Source organism: Falco biarmicus, chromosome 10, assembly GCF_023638135.1.
Source record: "Falco biarmicus isolate bFalBia1 chromosome 10, bFalBia1.pri, whole genome shotgun sequence".
NCBI classification, from domain to species: Eukaryota; Metazoa; Chordata; class Aves; order Falconiformes; family Falconidae; genus Falco; species Falco biarmicus.
Genome location: NC_079297.1, coordinates 17,919,728 through 17,939,285, shown reverse-complemented (window position 1 = coordinate 17,939,285; position 19,558 = coordinate 17,919,728). Strand labels below are relative to the sequence as shown.

The 19,558-nt window shown below is 47.8% G+C and overlaps 1 long non-coding RNA gene across 4 annotated transcripts; it reads left to right on the top strand.

Annotated features, from left to right (window-relative positions):
* Window positions 1–1,814: 1,814 nt before the first annotated feature.
* LOC130156175 (uncharacterized) lies at window positions 1,815–17,845 on the top strand. Of its 4 annotated transcripts, XR_008824345.1 has the most exons (6): window positions 1,815–2,041; window positions 4,886–5,045; window positions 9,986–10,066; window positions 10,761–10,841; window positions 12,095–13,456; window positions 17,359–17,845. It is a non-coding gene; the product is annotated as an uncharacterized LOC130156175 (long non-coding RNA). The 4 variants fall into 4 exon arrangements; XR_008824344.1 differs by having other exon boundaries at window positions 1,815–5,045; window positions 17,359–17,843; XR_008824342.1 differs by lacking the exons at window positions 1,815–2,041; window positions 4,886–5,045 and adding an exon at window positions 5,058–8,991 and having other exon boundaries at window positions 17,359–17,843.
* Window positions 17,846–19,558: the final 1,713 nt, after the last annotated feature.

Genomic DNA, 19,558 nt, shown 5'->3' with positions numbered 1-19,558 from the left:
TGGGGAACTGCACCTTACAGCAGCTCAGGAGCTGGGCAGCATCGCAGCTGCGCTGGACCACTTTGGTAAGTGGTGTTTGCTGATGGGAGCTTGGGCAATGAAAGAAACGGGAAACAACAGGACACTTCAGGGATTAAATGCGTCCTTCTGCTCTCCTAAAAGCTCTGGGGGTGTTCTTCCTCCCCCCGTCCACCATATGGTGACTTGGAAATAAGCTCAGAGCAACCAGCAAAATCATGTTTATTGCTGTAGCTCGGTTGGGGACCATCAGGTGGGAAGGAAAATAGGGATGCTAAAACCAGCAACAACGCACAGGTGCCTGATGAAAACCCTGCTGAAGCTGTGACTGTTTGAGACTTTTAAGATGCCTAAATAATAGTAAGGAGTAAAGGATAAATAGCTCGGCTCTGCTTTTCTGACAGCAAGGGAGCACGATTGAGGCAATTCAGGCTCATTTGAAAAACAGCAGCTAAGCCTGGGAAAGGGCCTGGCAGGGGGAAAACAGCAAAAGCTTGAAATTTAAAACTTGAAAACATAATAAATGCACTTAAATATCTGGATCCCCACGCTCCTCGCTCGTCCCACCGCCTCCATCCCGCTTCCCATTGCTCATTAGCAAGTCCAAGTGGGTCTTAAGCTGATTAGAGCCCTGCTAGCAGCGAGCCTGACCTTTGGGGAGGATGAAGTTGTTCTGGATGATTGCAGGGGCTGGGAGGCTTTTAACGAAGCTCACGCCGTACCAAGTGGCTACCGTTGGTGGCGAGGAGGTGGGGATGTTTGGGGCGGCAGCAAAAGCATCTGTTTTATTGAAAAGCCCTCTTCTCGCCAGGCGGGGGGACATATTTTTGTTGCTCTTCCCCACTGCGTGTTCACAAAGAGCAGCAGCGCTGCCGGGCGGCTGCTGTTCCCGCTCAATGGAGCCAGGCGGGAGCTGGGACTGGGTTTGGCAGCAAATTCCCGGCTCTGACTGGGTGATGTTGTGATGGCACAAAGTCTCTCCAAAGCACCACGTGTACCCTGGTGCTCAGCACCACACCAGATACTTTGCCAAAGCAGCTCTGCGGGAATGTACCCTGATCTTGGAAACATGAGACAATTCCTTAAAATAATTTAAAAAAACCCTTTCCTGCAATAGCAAGAACGGGCCCTGCATCTTATTTTAATGGATCTTTTAATAGTTGCAAGCATCTTTCAGAGTGGTTTTGGGCACCTGCTGTTCCCTCTGGTAGCTGCTGTCGCAGAGATGTAGCATGGTCCCTGTGGCCCCATCCTGTGTTTTGATGTCTCTCCCATCCCCGTGCTAGGCTGGGATGGTCCTGTGACTGGGCGTGATGTTCCCTGTTGGAGTCATACAGCAAGAAGCTCTTCTTGGTCTGGAAATTCAGCACCAAGTGGCTTTCTGATGTGCTTTGTGCCAATGTAACTCCTGCAGCTGAGCTGTTGCAGCAGCTCTTAGAGAGCAGAGCAACCTCCCAAACTCTGAAGCTGCAGTCAAAGTTAGTTTCTATTCTGTTTCTTTTTTCTTTATATTTTTTCTGTTTTTTTTTTCTTTATCTTTCTTTTTCCTTTCTTTTTCTGGTTTTTTTCCCACTTTTTTTTGTTTTTTTTTCATTTTTTCTTTTTCCTTTCTATTTTTCCTGGGGTTTCTTTCTTTTTCTTTCTTTTTTTTTTTTTCTCTTTTCCTTTCTTTCTTCCTTTCCTAACCAGCAAAAATCATATTGCTCACTGCTGGAGGCCAGACTTCCCCTCCTGTTCCACAGTACAAAGTTCTTCACCCTGAAGCCATTTTGCAACCCGCTTTATGTGAATCAGGAAGCTGCCCAGCTCAGGGCTTGCTTTTTGCCCTATTTAAGCTCACCCCCACCATTTCTCAGCACCATTACACCCTCGGTGGGTCCCTGCTTCTCTGTGGTATCGGAGCTGTCTGGCGCCCATTCCATCTCCTTTCCCCTCTGCCCAGGCTGATGGACACCCCACCGCCACCCCCCTCGTGATGCTGGGGGTAATTAGTGCTTCCTCGAGCCTGCTGTTTCTACCTCAGGTACTTTCAGGGCGATGGTGAAGGCGTGAAGCACCAAGCAACTTGTGTGCGACGGGTCCCGCTACCAAAACCACCCCACGTCCAGCCCTGGCTGCTGCACTTTTATGTGGTCATTGCATGTCTTACCAGGGTCACTGCCTATTTCACTCGGTCATTGAAAGCTCCACCACGTGTTTTGCTGGATCATCACACACTTTACTAGATCACCACTTGCTTCACCAGGGTCACGGCATGTTTTTCTGGGGCTGCTGTATGTTTTACCAAGGCTGCTACCTGTTTTATCAGGGCTACTGCATGTTTTGCCAGGGTTGCCACATGCTTTCCTGGGTTGCTTTGTGTTTTACCAGGTTGTTGCATACTTTCCTGTGGCTGCTGTGTTTTATCAGGGTTATTGCACTTCTTACCAGAGCCGCTGCATATTTTCCCAGGGCTCTTGCATGTTTTACTGGGATTGCTTTGTGTTTTACTAGGTTGCTGCATGTTTTACTGGTGTCGCTACATATTTTGATGGGGTTTTTACATGTTTTATATGTGGAGTTATTGTATATTTTGCAAGAGCCACAGCACGTTTCACCAAGCTGCTGTGTATTTACTGGGATCAGTGTATATTTTGCTGGGGCTTCTGCATATTTTACCCAGAGTTATTGCATGTCTCGCCAGAGCTGCTGTGTGTTTACTGCATGTTACTGGCCTTGCTTCACGTTTTACCAGCCCACCGCATACATTGCCAGGTTCACTACATGTTTCAGCAGGACCACTGCAGATTTTTACAGGGTCTCCACACATTTTACCAGATCGCTGCATTATTATTTTTTTTTCCCTTCCCAGTGCAAGTTTTGCCAAATTGCTGTACGTTTTCCCAGCTCAGTGCATTTTTCCTGGACCGCTTCCTCTAGACACCATCCCTCCAACCCCTCTGATCTCCCAGGGCTCGGATCTGCTTGGCTGCAACTGTGTTTAAAGCAAACATGATCCCCTCCCATTGGCTCCAAATTGCCAAACGTGAGGCTGTGTTATAGTATTATTTTTTCCGAGCAAGAGCGGAGCACAGCGGTCTCAGCGGGGGGGCTCTGCCAGCTGCTCCCTCCAATACATGTGCAGCCCTGGAGGGCTCAGCAAAATTTCCCAGCCCACAGGGACTGCTGGCAGGAAGCAATCTGGCAGACAACATGTTTAGAGGAGACTAATGTCTCAGAGCCACTGAACCATTTAATTGCCAATAAATACAGCCCACACGTAAATAATTATGGAGACCCAGAAACTGTGTCGTCTTCGGTGAAAGGAAGGAGCTGGCAGCCTGATGAAAACTCCCTGTGGCAAGTGTACAAATTAAGATTTCGTGTTAATACAGTAGGAACGAGTATCAATAAACCTGTCTGGGTATCTTCCAGCATTGTTTTGGGCTCAGGAGTGTGATGGTCCCTGCCGAGGTAAGAAGGACCAGGCTGTACCCTTTGGCTGACTTTGAGGGTAAATCTTAAAAATGTATAAATTTGCCAGATCGAGATTTGTCCAGGCTCTTGTGGCAACCCAGTGTGATTATTGCAATACCCTTTTTTGCCATGTTTTTGGGGATAAAGAGCTGCAAGGATCCTAGCCCAAAACTCTGGACCTTTATCAGCATCACATATGCACTGGCAGCAAACACAGACTTTCCCTTCAGAGCCCTGATAAAACCTGCAGTGACCCTTCATCCCCCTACCAAAATACTGATGTCTCCATCACCTGGTTCTCTCATGCTGCTATCACATTTCTCTTTCAAATCCTTTTTCAGGACATTTAAGAAAACGTTTCCAGCACTGGGCTTGCTGGTGAACTGAGCCCCCAATGCCTGTCACATCCATGCTGCTCTTGCATCAGTCTTACTCATCTTCTAGTTTAAATTTGGCCTGCTTGGGGCTAGATGTGAGCAAAGAAGCTGAATTTTGGCAAGTTTGGGGGCTAGATGCTTTTTTTCCCCTTTGTCTGTCTGTCAGGACAGGACAGTTGCCTCTGTCTGTGCCAGGATTGCTGCACGTGTTACCAGTCGTGCACTGGATGGGTATCTCCATCCGCTACCCTCAGTCTGGAGGGTGACTTCATCCCTTTGGACCCCAAAAGTGCACCAGAACTGTGGGCTGTGTCCAGACACCTTGCCTGGTTTGTGGCATCTTCTCATGTGCTCGAGTCCATGTACTTCAGATTTCCATCATTTTTATTAAGTGCATCCCTCTAGCCCAGTGATTTCCTAATATCAGACACACCAGAGGTTAGGAGGGATGTTTGCAGCTGGATATTTTTTTTTTCAGTCAGCAGTGGGAATTGGCAGAGCTGCTGAATTCTCATCCAGATTTTAGTCTCAGATCTGAGGTCTGCATAGCAGTGGGGCTCTGCACTCGGAGTTTTGACCTGATCTTGTCTCTCTCCAGTCTATTACAATGAACCAAATACTCCGATGCAGGGGTATGGAGTTTTTCCAACCTGTGCACTGTGGTAAGGTGGCATGTTGCGTCCATCGCTGAATAAAAACATCACAAATGTTGGCAAACTCAGGGGTTTCTCAGGGCTCCTGGTCCCTGGAGTTGTTTGCAGGGTCAGGCTCAGTACCAGCGAGTGATGTTTGGGGGATGGGGATGGTGCCAAGTTTGCAGCAGCAGAGGCAGCAAAGCTCTCACTCGTGTGAAAACATCCCACGGGTGGGACCAGAGCTTTGTATGCACAAAGTGTTTGTATTTTCTGGAACGTCAGGTTTTCTTTAAAGGTTTTCCTTTAAAGCAGCTTTATGTTTCGTGAATTTAATTTCAGTTGAATATGTGATGATGCAGAGCTTTTTCTCTTTTAACCACTTCATCCTTATCTCTTAAGTTAGGCTTTGACCTCGTTTATCACACTGCTCCAGTTTTCTTTTATTCTGGCACTGGACCTCAAAGAAAAACACTGTCACATTGCTGGCTGCAAAGCAGCTAGTGAGGAGCCACCATCCACCACCTCAAAATTCACCCTTGGACCTGCTTGTGTTCAGTAGGTAAGTCTCGTATTGCATGGTCTGCTAAAAAAGCACCCAAAAAATGCATCGTCGTCTTTGTGCAAGAATTGGGTCTTGAAAAGCAGCTTGCAGCAAGTTGGTGGGATAACTGGGAAGGCTGGGGCTGACGCTGGGATGCAGTGTGGCTGTCTGCATCTGCCTGAGCAGAGGGATGAAAATCAGAGACCCGGAGCAGGGAAACAGTGGATTTTAGAGAGCTGAGCTTCATCCTGGGTCTGCCCCTTGTGCGTCTCCACCGTGAGGACATCTCTTCTTTGTAGATGCCTGCTGCACTTCGGTCATTCTCACTTCTGGGTCTGGAGTTTTGCAGGGGAACGGCAGCTATCCTTCCCAGAACAGGAATGGGTTTTGCCAAATTTTAGGTTGTTGCAAGAGCCAGGTACAGCTGAACAGGCTCTCCACGGTCATTTTATGGCATCTCCAGAGCACAACATCTGGGCAGGTGTAGACACCCAGAGCTGAGCCTGTTTCCAACAGGTGTATGAGGGCTCAGAGCCAAGCACCTACGTCAGGGACTGAGTTTTGGAGAGGAATATCTCAGGCTGCATAAGTACAAGGTCTGTAGTGTAATTATCAGAATGTAACCACAGCAGGGCTCAGGGCAGTGCTGGAAGACCTCTCCACCGCTGTGTCGTGCCTCCTGAAGTTGCCCTGGTGCCTTCCTTGGACAAGGAGGGGTGTCACCAGAGAAAAGCCCCCCCATCGCTGTCTCCTAAGGAGCCGCCTCGGTCCAGCAATTCGGCTTTTCCCCTGGGCTGATGGGTTCCTATAGCAACAGTGAGCCGCTCGCTGCAGCTTTTACCTTTATAACAATAAAAGAGCGCTCACATTCATTTTCTGAAATCAGTGCCAGTCACCCTGCGCGCTGCAGTGCCGCTTGTGTCGTTGACATGATTATACTAATCAGCAGCCAGTACACTGGCTGAAACAATTCAGAGGCTGAAGCAATTACCCCCTGCCTGGGACACCGCAGCTGTAGGAGCCCATGGAGGGGTATCTGCGCAACTGCTGTAGGATCACCCCAAGTTCATTACTGCCAAAGAGAGCAAAGTGCTGCAGGACAACCCCATCCCTGCCACAGTAAATGCCTGCGTCTTCCTTACCGGCCCCAAAAAGGCAGGTATTAAAATGCAGCAAAAGCAATGTCTTGGTTGTGGGACTTTTTTGCTCCATCCTTGGCTTGTAGGAGAGCCCCAGGTGGTGGTACTGAGCTTTGGGTGATGTGGCTGTAGGGGGCTGGCACAAGGGGGCTGGCACAAGGAACCCCATCTCTCATTGCCAGCTTGGAGAACAATGTAGAATTAAGTATGGTAAATACCAGGTTTTTTTCTGAGAGAGGTCGTGCTGACCGTGAAGCATAATTAAGGAGCTTCCTGGCATCTGCTACAGGAGCTGAATGAGGGATAAACTAGCTGAATGAAAAGTAAACTGGGGTTTAAGAAATCTTCATTAATTTGCTGCAGCAAGAGCTTGCTATGCTTAAGGAAATTAAAATGTGAGCTCTCAAAATCAGCTTGCAGCAAGCTAAGGAGGAGGAGATACCGGGGGAATATGTAATGAGATGGAAATGGGTACATTCATAAATCATCTGTGGCACTTTCAATAATTCACCACTGCTAAAGGACCTGGCAGTTCACAGAGAGGTAACATCCACGTGGAGATGTTCTGTTTGCCTGATCCAACAAGATCCAGGGCATCTCCACACTGCCCTTTCTGTGTTGCACAGGGAAAGTGGGATTCAGCTAGTCTGAGCTGAGCGATAACACAAGTGCTAATGTCTGAGGCTGGGCACGGACCACGTGCCCGCTGGAAATTGCCACCTGCCGAGTTGCCAGTGGTGATTTTGGTTTCAGCCCTTCAGAGTGTTTATCATCACAGACTCTTAGCTTTGAGTTAAACAAAATTATTTGTTTGAGTTAGGCAAAATAATTATCCCAGTTCTTTGGGAATCAGTCTTTTAAGCACTGGCAGAGACACCAGGGGTGGTGGGAAGCATGGGCTGGGGAAGTCCACTTTGCAAGGCAGTAGAAGTTGTTCAAGGAATAGGCTATTCTAGGTATTATTTCCTAGGTTATAAAACCAAGGTGGGTATTTGGATGCTGTGATGCTGGGTGGGTGTTTTTCCTGCAAATGATAGATTGAGTGTCAAAGATGATTATCCAAAAGCCCCATGCGGGCCCTGCCAAGGGCTGAGCCTCCAGGGCTGTGATGGTGCCCAAGGCGGTTCCCAAGCCCTAAATTCACCAAGTGAAATAACAAGGAAAAAGAAGGTGGTGCGTAAAATGGCTTGATGTTACATGGCTGCTCTGTGTTACCTTTTTTTGCATGTCATGGTTTTTGTTCTCCTTAAGGTGTAAGAGGTGTTGAGTGCATTTTACACAGGCTGCTTTCTTAACGTTGGTACAGCAAGTCTGTCTCTGTAGCATCAGTTCTCTCCTCCTGCCATCTGACTCGCTGCTGTCAGAAAAAGCAATAGCTCATCTTTGTCAGCTCTTTAACCCCACTTCTTTAAAAAAAAAAAAAAAGAATATCAATGGTGTGTTGGCCACTGCTGGCTCTGCCGCGTCCTTTGCGAGAGGTGGGGGAAGAGGATGGGAGCTGAAAGGATGTGGAGGTGAGCAGAGGGTCTTGTGGAAGTAGCAAGAAAAGCAATTGCAGTTTTAATGAGGCTGGGGAAAAGTCTTTGCTTTGAGCTGACTCTTCTTCTGGAGAGCGATTTTCTTTTCATTGCTCCTGAAGCTACAGTTTGTTCGAACGCAGCTTTTAATGATTCATGAAGCAGCAGCGAGGAGGAGTTCTGTGTGGGATGGTGGGAGGCTGACCTCGGGCACTGGATAAACAACATTAATGGTTGGTAGAAAACAAGCCGTTTGACTGAAAGGGCTGAGCTCTCTCCGGAGAACAGGCTGCCCTTCCCCGGAGCGTGGCTGGCTGGGAGAGACCCTGTGCCTTCAGGAGAGGGATGCCCAAGGACCTGGGAGGACTCCAAGAGCACTTTGCACTGTGTGAGTGCCACGAAACACAACTTTGCTCTAACTCCCCTTTTTGTAGGATTGTCAAGACCGTAGTTATGAGCTGTCATTGACCGGTTTGGTGATATTGCACCAGCAGGTCAGTGTTGTGGGGTGCAGTTAAGGCTGTTGTCATGCATTTAGTGCGGCAACTTCAGTGAGTTAAGCTGAATGTTTAGGATTTGTGTACTTGGGAAAGCCAAACAGCTTGTGGTGGATTCGATGTGCTGTATGTACGTATACTGCTTATATAAACTATCATTAATTTTGTTTCTTTTTCCAGGAAAAGGTCCTGGTTTCAGCTGGGATAGAGTTAATTTTCTTTTTAGTAGCTGGTGTAGTGCTGGGGTTTGGATCTGGTGTAAGAGCAATGCTGACAGCACACTGATGGGTTTGGGTTTTGCTGAGTAATGTTTATACCAAGTCAAGGACTTTTCGGTTTCTGGGGTCCTGCTGGCAAGAGGGCTGAGGGGGCACGGGGAGCTGGGGGGGACACAGCCAGGGCAGCTGGCCCAAACCAGCCAGAGAGGTATTCCATACCGTGGGGCGTCATGCTGGGTATAGAAACTGGGGGAAGAAGAAGGAAGGTGGGGGACATTCAGCCTGGTGGTGTTTGTCTCCCCCCATCCCCGTCACACGTGCTGGAGCCCGGCTGCCCTGGGGATGGCTGAGCACCTGTCTGCCCGTGGGAAGCTGTGAAGGAATTCCTTGCTTTGCTGTGCTTGTGTGTGGCTTCTGCTTTGCCTGTTGAACTGTCCTTACCTAATCCACGAGTTTTCTCACTTTTACTCTTCTGATTCCCTCCCCCATTCTGAGGTGAGGGGAGCGAGCGAGCGGCTGCCCGGGGCTGCGTTGCCAGTGGGGGTTAAACCCTGACACCTGGGAAATGCTTCTTGCAGTAGGGCTTCACCAAGGTAAGCACTGCCGGAGCTCACAGGACCTCTTTTTTTAAGAGGAGGTATTTCAGTACCACTAGACATATTTCATGCCTCATAAAGTCTTTGTAGCAATTAAACCTCCTAATCTAGTCTGAATAATACTAGAGGAACAGCTTCAAAAGGGGTCTCTTACTTGATAAAGAGGCATGAAAAGATGGACTTCAAAGAAAGAGGGGGTAAGAGAGGCTTAGACTAGGACCCCCCACCCGCCCACCCCCAAAAAAAAGAACAGCAAGAGTGAAGATGGATCAGGGCTTGGGATCTGCCATGCTACGAGCTGGAAGTGTTCTCGCTTACACAGTGATGAACACCCTTATGATGCTAAAACCCCTTACAATGGCACCGTGACCGGGGCACCCCCAGCACCCACCCATCCGGGGATGCCCAGGCAGTTCTACAAACCATGGAAACCTCCTGGCACCAGTCCCGGCCAGCAGCTCTGCCGAGGCTGCTGCAAACCCCACAGTGAGAGCGACTCCGCTGCTTTAGTTAATAAATAATAAGGAGCCCATAATAACTGTTTGTTTTGCTCGGTCCTCAGAGTACAATACAAAACTCTTAGCAATAAATGAAAATAGCGGTGCTTAATGAGTGGAGTACTGCATTCTTGCTTCTTGGCCACCCAACCGCTCGCTGTTACTGCAGCCTGTGCTTTCAGGGTTGTTACCTTTCACCAAAAATAGACTTGCCAATGGCTTCCATTTGGTCCCCTGGACAGAAGAAGGCAAGAGGAGTTGTTGTTAAAGTGAAAACATTTCTCTGCTGCACTGCCCCATTATCTGTTCAACTTCCATATGGTATGGGGGAAAAAACATCCCTCGGCTACAACAATCATGGATAAGAAATGGGATATTTCTTGCCTGTGTTGGATTGGCTTCAGATTTATGAATTGAGGCAAACCAGAAAGAAAAACCCTAATTTTTTATCCCTTCTTCTGGTGGATGCTTTAGCCAAACTCTTCTTCCTTCAGTGGCTTCATGCTGCAGAGCCCTGTGCACCACCTCTCCCAGCTCCAGCCAAGCAGCTGTGCCTCCGCAGGAAGATAAACGAGGTAATAACTGCTTCTTCGAAGTACAAATATTTAAAGTTTGTCTTTCTGATTCCTCAGTAAGGCAATTGCTCTCTAACCACTTCCTGCAGCAACCTCCCAGCCAAAGCTCGCGCTTGCAGTGCCTTCCTGATGCCACCTCCTCTCCCACCAGGCTTCACCCAGCACTGTAAGTCACCACACATCCCCATGCCCCAGCCCCTCCGTCCATCACCAAGAGTACCTGGAGCACTGAGGAACATGCACAGCTCTTGTTGCCCAGAAATAGGCATCTCATAAAGCTGTTGGATTATTTTAAGCTGTTATCCTTGCACCCCAAGGCCATGTGGGGTGGCCTTTCTGCTACAGGGAGATGCACCCTTGCCTTTTGACTGTCCTGGAGCCAGCCTTTTGCAGACCTCCTTCTGGTTTTTGGAGCTGAGCAGTGATTTAGTCGGATTTCCCCTCGCTTAGCTGTATATGTATTTAACCGATTCTGGAGGCGGTTTGACTTTCTCTTTCTGTACTCTTGGAAGCCTGAGATCCCTTCAGCCAAGCCTCAGCAGGTCTCTTTTCTCTGCAGCTGAGCCATTAGCATGTTATTTACCTGGTGAGGGATGAAACACTCCATGGAGTTTCAGTGTGAAGCTTTTTTGTCTGTTGAACAGTACAAACCACGTGGAAACACAGAAGGTGATAACTATATTTTTTCCTACAGTTTTCAGCATGAGGTGAAGATAATCCTGTTCCTTGCCAGTTCGTGATGGAGATGGGATGCGCTGATTATGAACCACCCCAGGTGATGCTGGATTTGATGTACCTGATTTCTGAGCATCTCTTGGAGGTCCCTCTGGGTTGGAAAAGCAAGAATAGCAGGGCGTTGAGATTTGTATGTGATGGCAGCTGCTCATCCCTGAATTATTCCACAATCTTATATGGAAGATGTTTCCTACCCTGGGTTTTCCTGAGTCCCTTTCCCTCCCCAGCCTTTAGCTCTGTCTGAAATGCCCATTGCTTCCAAAGCTTTCCTGGATTATGGTGTACCAGCCGGGGGTGCTAGTATGGTTTAGTTTATTGGGATTTCAGAAGCAGCGCTGGCCCTTTCACAGCTCACCCTGTCAATGTAAGATATTGGCTTGCTGCCAAAAGGATGACACTGATAATATTGATGGGGGAAAATGAGGTTTGAGATAGGGAACAGAGATGTGTTAACATTGATTTGCTAAGTGCATTGCTTCGTTCGCAACTTGTTTCTTGTCATCCTGTGGTGACCAGGGGAGTAAGGAGTTGGATTGTGCTGTGACAGCTCTGATATCTAACAGACATTGCAAGAATGCCTCTGCCAGCCATTCCCAAAGGAAAAGCTGTGACTCTAAGGAGCACCAGGGCAGCTGCAGATGATGGGGGCAATGTGCCTGTTGAGCACGTTCATCCCTCTGCATCCCTATTCTGCAGCTGCATACTGCATAATCTCCTCAAAGGCTTTATAATTCAATTAAGTGAGAGTTTGTGCCTGGGAGGGACAAACCAGAGGACCAGGCCAGGTGGGTGGGGGACACCAACCCATCTGTGTGTGTTCTGGGGCTGGCAGTGAGCTCAGCAGCTTTCTCCAGGCAGGAGGTGTGTGATGCTGAGCACCTGGAAGGCAGCTGGAGCTGGCAGCGGTGGGTGAGGCAGCCTGCATGCAGCCTGACCCAGCCAGCATCCTCCACCAAAAAGAATGACTCATTTTTCCCTGGGCTAAATTACTACTTATTTCTGTAGAAGTGGGAGCACTCCAGTCTGCCAAGTCCCACAGGGTCTGACAGGGAGCAAATTGCTGGAAGAGGAGCTTGACAGCATGAGATGGTTCAAAGCCAATTTGGCTGATGATGCCAGCTAAGCAGAAATGAGGCCAACTGGCTTCTTTAGAGGTGATCTCCTGGAAAATCCAGCCCTTTTACTGCCTGAGCTTCTGGCTTAGGACCCTCATAACCCTTAGAAACTGGGGACTGTAGAGAGAAGCAAAGAGTTATTGTTTTTATAGGACTCTTCCCTTTTTACCTGTACTAGATGGGGAGAAATGACTCCAAGAAGCAAGTGCCAGCGGCCAAGGGGCGAATGTCCTGGATGGCAAGGCTGGTGGAGCGGAGGCAGGACCTGAGGCTGTGACCTCCCGAGGTCAGAAGTAAGATGTGCAAGGCTACAGATTCATTTCTGGCAGAGCAAAATGACACATTCAAGCCTAAACAATGAGGGAACAGCCCTTATGGTCCAGTGAAACCCCAGCGAGAAGTCATCACCTCTGTGATGGACACTTTCCTGGACCTCTCCCACCTGTGGGCTCCTCAAGGCTCTCCGTGGCCTTGCTGCTATCCTGAAGGGGATACTATCCCAAAATCATTGTGTGGAGGACTGATGAGGTCCTGTCAAAGCAGTCTGTGCCTCCCCAAAAAGCAGAAGGTGGGGGCATCGCTGAACCTGCTGACTGTATTGGGGAACACCAAGTTGCTGGGACCAGACCGCTACTAACTAAGGTCAACTACACGCATCCTCAACTATCCAGCATGCGTAGGTGATTCATCGTTAGAAAGAAGACATTACTCCTTATTTCCGCAGAAGTTGCTCATCTCGGCTATTCCCAGGGACTCCAGGAGTGAGCAAACCTCAGGCAGCCTGCTGCACCGTGCTAATCTGAGTGATGATTTGTGTCAGGACAGAACAGGGTCAGCTCGTGTCTGTGATGGGGCTGTTGTGGAAGCTCTTTGCTTCTATTGTGTGACCGTCTTGCAGCAATTCCTATCTCTGTAATAACATAATGGAGCAGGGATGTTTTTTTTTTTATTTCTCTGCAATCAGTGTAACAGAAGCAAAAGCGGTGGGGCACCTCGTTAGCCCTCCCATCTCTTCCCCATCACTAACTGCTTTCTTTTCATTCAAGCTGAATATTGTCTCCAAGAGGTTTTGGCCACCAGATTTTTCCATTGACCTCTGCTGAGCCCCAGGTACTTTGGCACTACTGGGAAATGTACAGCATTCACTTCTGGGCTGGGCTGGGGCTTTGGGCTTCAGCCCAAGCTGAAGAGATGGGGCAGAAGGAGGAATTGTGTTTGTCTGCACATGGATGGCTCTTCACCAGCACCAGCCACCAAGGACCCTGCTAGGGCAACTTCATCACTCAAAAATGTGCACGCCCTGCTTCAGCTGACCAATCAATTTGCTTTTTTGGCATCCAGGGGAGCATCGCAGCTCTGCTCTGCACCTTTTGGCACAGCTGGCCATGTGTCGCACTACCATAATGGACAACGGACCAAGGCAAATAGCATTTCCACCAGCAAGATCATCACCAAAGGGCATGATGTTAAAAGAACTGTTTAAATCTGCTGCTTGGCGTATAGCTGTGGAAGCCTGGCTGCTGCCCTGGACCTCAGCCAGGTGAAAAGCCTTTACCTCTCCCCTTGCAGCATGGAGGAGAGCGCAGGAGCTATTTATTCTGCAGTGCTTGTCGCTCGTGGTTAATAAGAAGGTCAAACTGGGGCTCATAGCTAGGAAGATCCTTTACTATAGGACAACAGCTAAGCAAACAGACATCAGAGGGGAAAGCTTAGGCAGGAGGGAGAGGGATCAGCATGTCCCTCTGCTAACACACTTGGGCAACCACTGGTTTTGAACCAAACTTCTTGGGAAGGACAGCATGGATATTTCAGTTTCAAAATGTCCAAATACCTGCCTAGCTGCCCTCTCTGCTCCCAGGTTTCTTAATTCCCACATTATTTATTACCTCTAGTTGCCCTTCTGCTGCTGCTCCTCTTAGCTATCCTGTTTTATTTCAAAATAGTTAAGTTTGTGAATGAAGAAGAGCCCCCTTGGAAGGGTGACTGGGGAGAAGAGCTGCCCTTCTGCCAGAAAAAAAAAAATTACTGGAGGCCTGAGCTGTAGTAATTGTGGTTTTAGGCAAAAGAAGTGAAATTAAGCATATTTTACTCATTTACATGTCGCAAACCTACTTCTTTAGCTTGAACCAAGACTTGTGAAGAAAGACATGGGCACAGTTTGTATGGCCCATGAAAGCTCTGCGTACAGAGAAATGCAAAAGCTATTTTGCAAGGCCTGTCAAGGAAATCAGAAATGGCTGGCTGGAGTAAAAATATTGTTATTAATCTAGGAAACAATAAAATAAAATAAATCAACATTTCCTAAGCGTTTTCCAGCCAAGTTCTTCCGTGCACAGGATTTGTCTAATCATCCCAGTTGAGCAGAGCAGGTTCTCTTTTATTGGCTGTTTTGTCAACTGCAATCACATTCATCACTGATGACATCAGGACAGAACAAACATAGCGGGGCCAGGGCAGGGGAGCTAAAACCAGTGGAAAATTACCAGGCTAATTTTGTTTGCTGCGTCTGATTGGGAGACAAAGGAGGAAATTTCCAAGAGGTGATTCAGTACACATGAAAAAAATCAGTGATCCTTCATGCACATTTATAGCTAACGCTACACCTCAATTTCTTCTGAAAGGCAGGACAAAGGATTTCATCATTTGCAGCTGTGGGAGAAATCTGAACGGTAATCAAATAATGGTAATAATACCTTGGCTGTATGTAAGCTCTTTCAAATGATAATCTCTTGAGTGCTTTCTAAAGAACGGCACTGTAATAAATAATATTATCTTCCTGTTAGAGCCGTAGACATCTAAACAGGCTTAGGCTAAATAGCCTGAGCCCTTGCTGTTCTTAAATCCCTCTGTAGGTTTGTCACTAATATTTTCCCTTTTGGGGGTCTCTGATACGAACCGTGCGGGCAGTATCCTGCCACTTCGGAAAGTTTTCCAACTTTCTTAACAGCCCAAGGCAGAGAGAGACAAGAAATGAGTGGGTTTGGGGAGGTGTGGAGGATCTGTGGCTGCTCTTCTCTGCCAGACACTGAGACATCCCTGCCCAAAGCTGGTGCTGGGGCCTGTGCTGGAGAAGAAGGGCTGTGATTTGGAAGGGTTGTCCTTGCAATGACTCAGCCTGAGAAGCCTCAGCATCCTGCGTACCTGAGGGTGAGGAAGAAGCCACTAGAGGTGGGGGAAAGGATGGAAGGTGGGCATGGAGACCAAAACCAGACTAGCTCCAAACAGGCAGGCTAAAGTCACATACCTGCACTATTAAAATCACTAATTATAATCAACTTAAGGAGGAACAGGTGAGCAAAAAGAAGATGACAATCCACCTGGAGGTATCTAAAAGACGTGTAGATGTGGCACTAAGGGACCCTGGCAGGTGCTGGGTTAATGGTTGGACCTGGTGATCTTACAGGTCTTTTCCAGCTTAAATGATTCTATGATTCTAGCAGTTTCCAAGTCAATGACAACACAAAACAGATGATCTTGGATGCTTCTGGGCCATGTTGTAGCAGATGGGAGAGCTATAGGCCACCAAATCCCATTAGGGAAGAGGATCATGAGGTCCTTAAATACCCATCTATAACAGAAATTAACTGTAGCTGAGACACATACAATTGAGAGCCAATTGTGCATTCGCAATGTGCAGACACCCTCAGCTTTGCTCTTCCATGCCGAAGCCAAGACATCCTGGCCCAAAGCTGATGCTAGGGGCTGTGCTGGAGAAAAACAAAATACTTCTTTTTTATTTTTACCAAATCAACTGATAAAGCATTTAAGCAGGATGTGAATTGCAGAGAGCGCTGCTTACAAAGGTCATACCCTGTGTTCAAGACTCTCACGCTAATTAAAAAAACCCTTTACGGTCCAACTTTTGGCTAATTTAGTACCTCTTCACCTCCTGGCAACAGTCTGTCGGAAGGCTGCCTGTGGGTTGTTGCTGAGACCCAGAGCAGTACCAAGCTGGCAAGAGCCCTGGGTTATCAACCCAATTTCAACTGACAAGAAGGCTTCCGAGGAGGGAGCGTACTTAGGCAGAATATTCAGCAAAAGTCATAATAATGGAGGATGGTTCAACAAAATTATCCCTTTTATACCCACCAGTTCCTGGTAGCAAAAGCTAACAGTGTCTTCTTGAGGAAAGCGCTGCAGAATCAGCCTTCAAACACGTTTTCCATCACCCATTTAGCTAATTTACTTTCATTAAGTAAACAAATTATGTTCTTTATATACCCAGTTTCTCTGAATCAGAGGCTGTGGCTTCTGGGTTTCTGGAGTGGTTCTGAATTTATTCTCAGAGAACGCTCGGGTTTTAACTCACCCTTCCATAGCAGTGTTTTCCCATTTCCTGCTCCTAATTTGGAGAGATGAGCAAAACATCTCAGCAGGGGGGCATGGGGGTGAGGATTTGTTGTTCTGGTGCTCAGTAATTGCAAATTCTAGTCTAGTGTGGCAATGTGGAAGAGGAAACCTTGTACTCTTTGTAGATCAGTTCTCTGGGTTTGAGATGTATATATGTATTTTCTAAATGGTCCTGCAGACGTGTAAATTGTTTCAGGTTACTGAATCGGGTGGTGGGTCGCCTCTTTCAAAGCCACCCACCTCCTGGCATTAGCACCTCTGAGCCAGGGTTGGGGGGGAAGAGGCCAAGAAGAGCTATTTAGGGCAATTTAAGGGGGTTTAATTAAGACTGAAGTAATAGAGCTTGCAATTGGAGGAAATGAAGAGAGAAGGAATCGACAATGGATAACAGCCTCTGATTTCCTCCAGTGCCACTGTTTCAAGCAGGACTAATTGCCCAAGGCAAGTGGTGAAAACGCCATCCTTTTAGTGCAATTAACACTAAGTGGGAGAAAATCAGAGTAGTGTGGGCAAACCCCATGCGAGGGAAGGGGCAGGATCCTGTCCCCATTCCTTCCGTTTTCTAGGCTCAGAGATACACACCTGTATCTGCTGTCTGCTCATACTATAAAATTTTTACAAAATGCAGAATCTATGAACTCTGCCCATTCAGTAGACGTCTCTCATACAACCTTGACTTTAGAAGAGGCTCAATTTGACTTTGAAATTACAGAGATTTTTATCATTTGGTGAAATTAATAAGACAAAGAACCTGCCAAAGAGGGAGTTTTAAAGTTGGGGTTTTTTTCCGTATCATCTTGAACAAACGGTGGAATGTTATTTTCTTGTAAGAAACTTGCAGGGAATTGGCCTTCATTTCTCAGCAGCCTTTGGGAAGAAACAGGTTTGCATCTCTGGCCATGTCCTCATCCCTGAAGATGAAGAGTGAGTAGAATGGCAAACTTCATATCATTTCCAAAAACCACAGGATAAGTTGAGCCATCGTTACTGTCGGGACTTACCGGTGTGGCCATGGCTATCACACAAGCCCACTTCTGGGTGAAAAAACACGGTTGACTAAGTCTTGTGTTCTGATTCCTTTCCTTTCTGCAGTGGTTGAATCCATCACACTCATGGGGGACACGACCGTGTGAGGATGGGCTATCACCCCTCTGGGGACACCGTGGATGCGGGGATGAGCTTCGCATTGCAACTGCCACCTGTGATCCCGCGGGCCACGATGCCTTCGTTAACCCCCTGGATCTCAAAGGAGACCATGAGCAGACCAGGTTTGGTCCATAGACCTGCACACGGCTAAAGCAGCATCGTTCCCAGCTCCTTGCTCCCACAAACCCCACTCCATACAAAATCCCCCTTCCTCCAGGGATTTTGCAGGGCTTTCCCCACCGCACTCGGAACTGCATCTTCTGTTGTTGCTGCGCTTGTCCCTTCTTGTGTTTCTTTTGTTTTGTGTTCATGGAAAAAATAAATGGAACCACGGGGGCCAGCAGCAGCCCCAGCCTGTCCCAGCTGCATCTCTGCTTCTTTCCAGCTAGGTAACGGTTGAAGAGTAATAATAGTTAAATAAGGGCTGACGCTGGAGTGAATTCCTTATTTGAGACTTTACATCGCAAATGTTCAGTGTCTTTGGTTTGTCTTCTCTGCATCTTTAGCCAAAGGTCAAAAAGATTTTGGTTTGATTCTTGTTTGCTGTGAGACTAAGACCGAGGAGAGCCTGGCTCGTAAAGCCCCGAGCAGTGTTAAATACAGCTTATTATGATGTTCTCCAGACCACTTCACCCCACAGGGGGAAACAATCCATATAAAGTCTGGAAAAGCTTCCTTCTGCCTCGAAGCAACAGCAAGAGCAGGGAAGCATCCACCTGGTGATGGATGCTCCAACGTCATTCACCCCAAGGTGATTCTGATGTGGAGGATCTGTTATGGTTTTGGGGTGCAGGTCTCACAGCCCCAGCAGGACCTGAAACTTGTCCCCTGCTGCTTCATTTGCTCATCTTGAAAGCGGAAAAATAAAAATCCCCTATCAGCAGGCATGCCCGGGCTTTGCTAGCAAGATCTTGGCACTGGGAGAAGGGAGCGGCAGGCAGAGCATGCTGCAAGCCCAGGCTGGGCATGGGGGAGAAGATCCTCCCCCACCATTCCCACGGCACTTAATGTGGCAGAAAGGTCACCAAGAGGTTTAATTTGACTCATAGGATAAGTGAAATGGGGGTTTGGGGATTTCTGTGTGGCATTTGGCATGAGGAAAGCCTCTTCCCTGCAACCCAGAGCAGCCCAGCCAGCTGGAGTGAGGTTTGGTGGGGAGAGCCCAGTGCCGCCTTCCCTCTCTCCTGGCATGGAAAATTGTCCCTGCTGAGGACAAGTCTCTAGTTACTGCTGGTTTTAAGCTGAGCCTCAGCTGAAGAAAAAACTGCTGGAGATGTGTGTGGTATGTGGATGCTTTGATTTCCCCCTGGGGCAGGTCGAGGTGGGGCAGGGGGTCCCAGAGGACCTGCAGACACCAGGAGGGGATCAGCAGTGCTGCAGCCCTGCGATCTGGAAGGAAAGTGGCAGGAAAAGCTGAACTAGGGAAGGGGAAGGGAAAAGGCTCCCTGGTCCTCTACCCGAGGGAACTTCCCAGTGCACCCAAGCCCCCATAAAGCCCCCGAGCACCAACTCACCCTGGGACCCCCCCTCTGATCACCCCTCCCATGTCCCACACCGTCTTGATATTGAACCACGTCGATATTGAACCACGTCGATATTTCAAATCAAACCCGTGCAAGCTGCATAATGCACTAGTATGAATAGCTGTTGCAGGGGTGGGTTGATACACCCCTGGCCGTTTTAGCTCCCTTTCACAGCAACACTGTTTTGTTGGTTGGGTTTTTTTACATAGTTATTTACCCTTCCATATTTTTAAGGATTTGTGTGTTCTTTCTTTATAGGCTTTGAGCCTGACTTTTCCTTATGTAGCAGCAAGCTTTCAAGCCGCGTGGCAAAATAAAATAAACCACATGATAAAGGAATGTAGCTGCAAGGAGCTCCACGTTTGTGTTTAAAACAGGAGTCAGAAAATACAGGATGAAAAGGCACATTTGCATTCCTTTTCTATTTTTTTTTTTTTTTTTTGCTATTTGTTGTTGGCTACAGAATGCAACTGGAACAAGCAATGTTTTAAATAATCTAGAAAAAAAATCTCAAGTATTTGGGCTTTATTTTTGCTATTGATTCACAGGCAGCAGTTGCACTTGGCAGAGAAGCTGCGATTGCCGTGTCCCTGAAAGCTCAGCTTTGCAAAGCAGTGGAAACC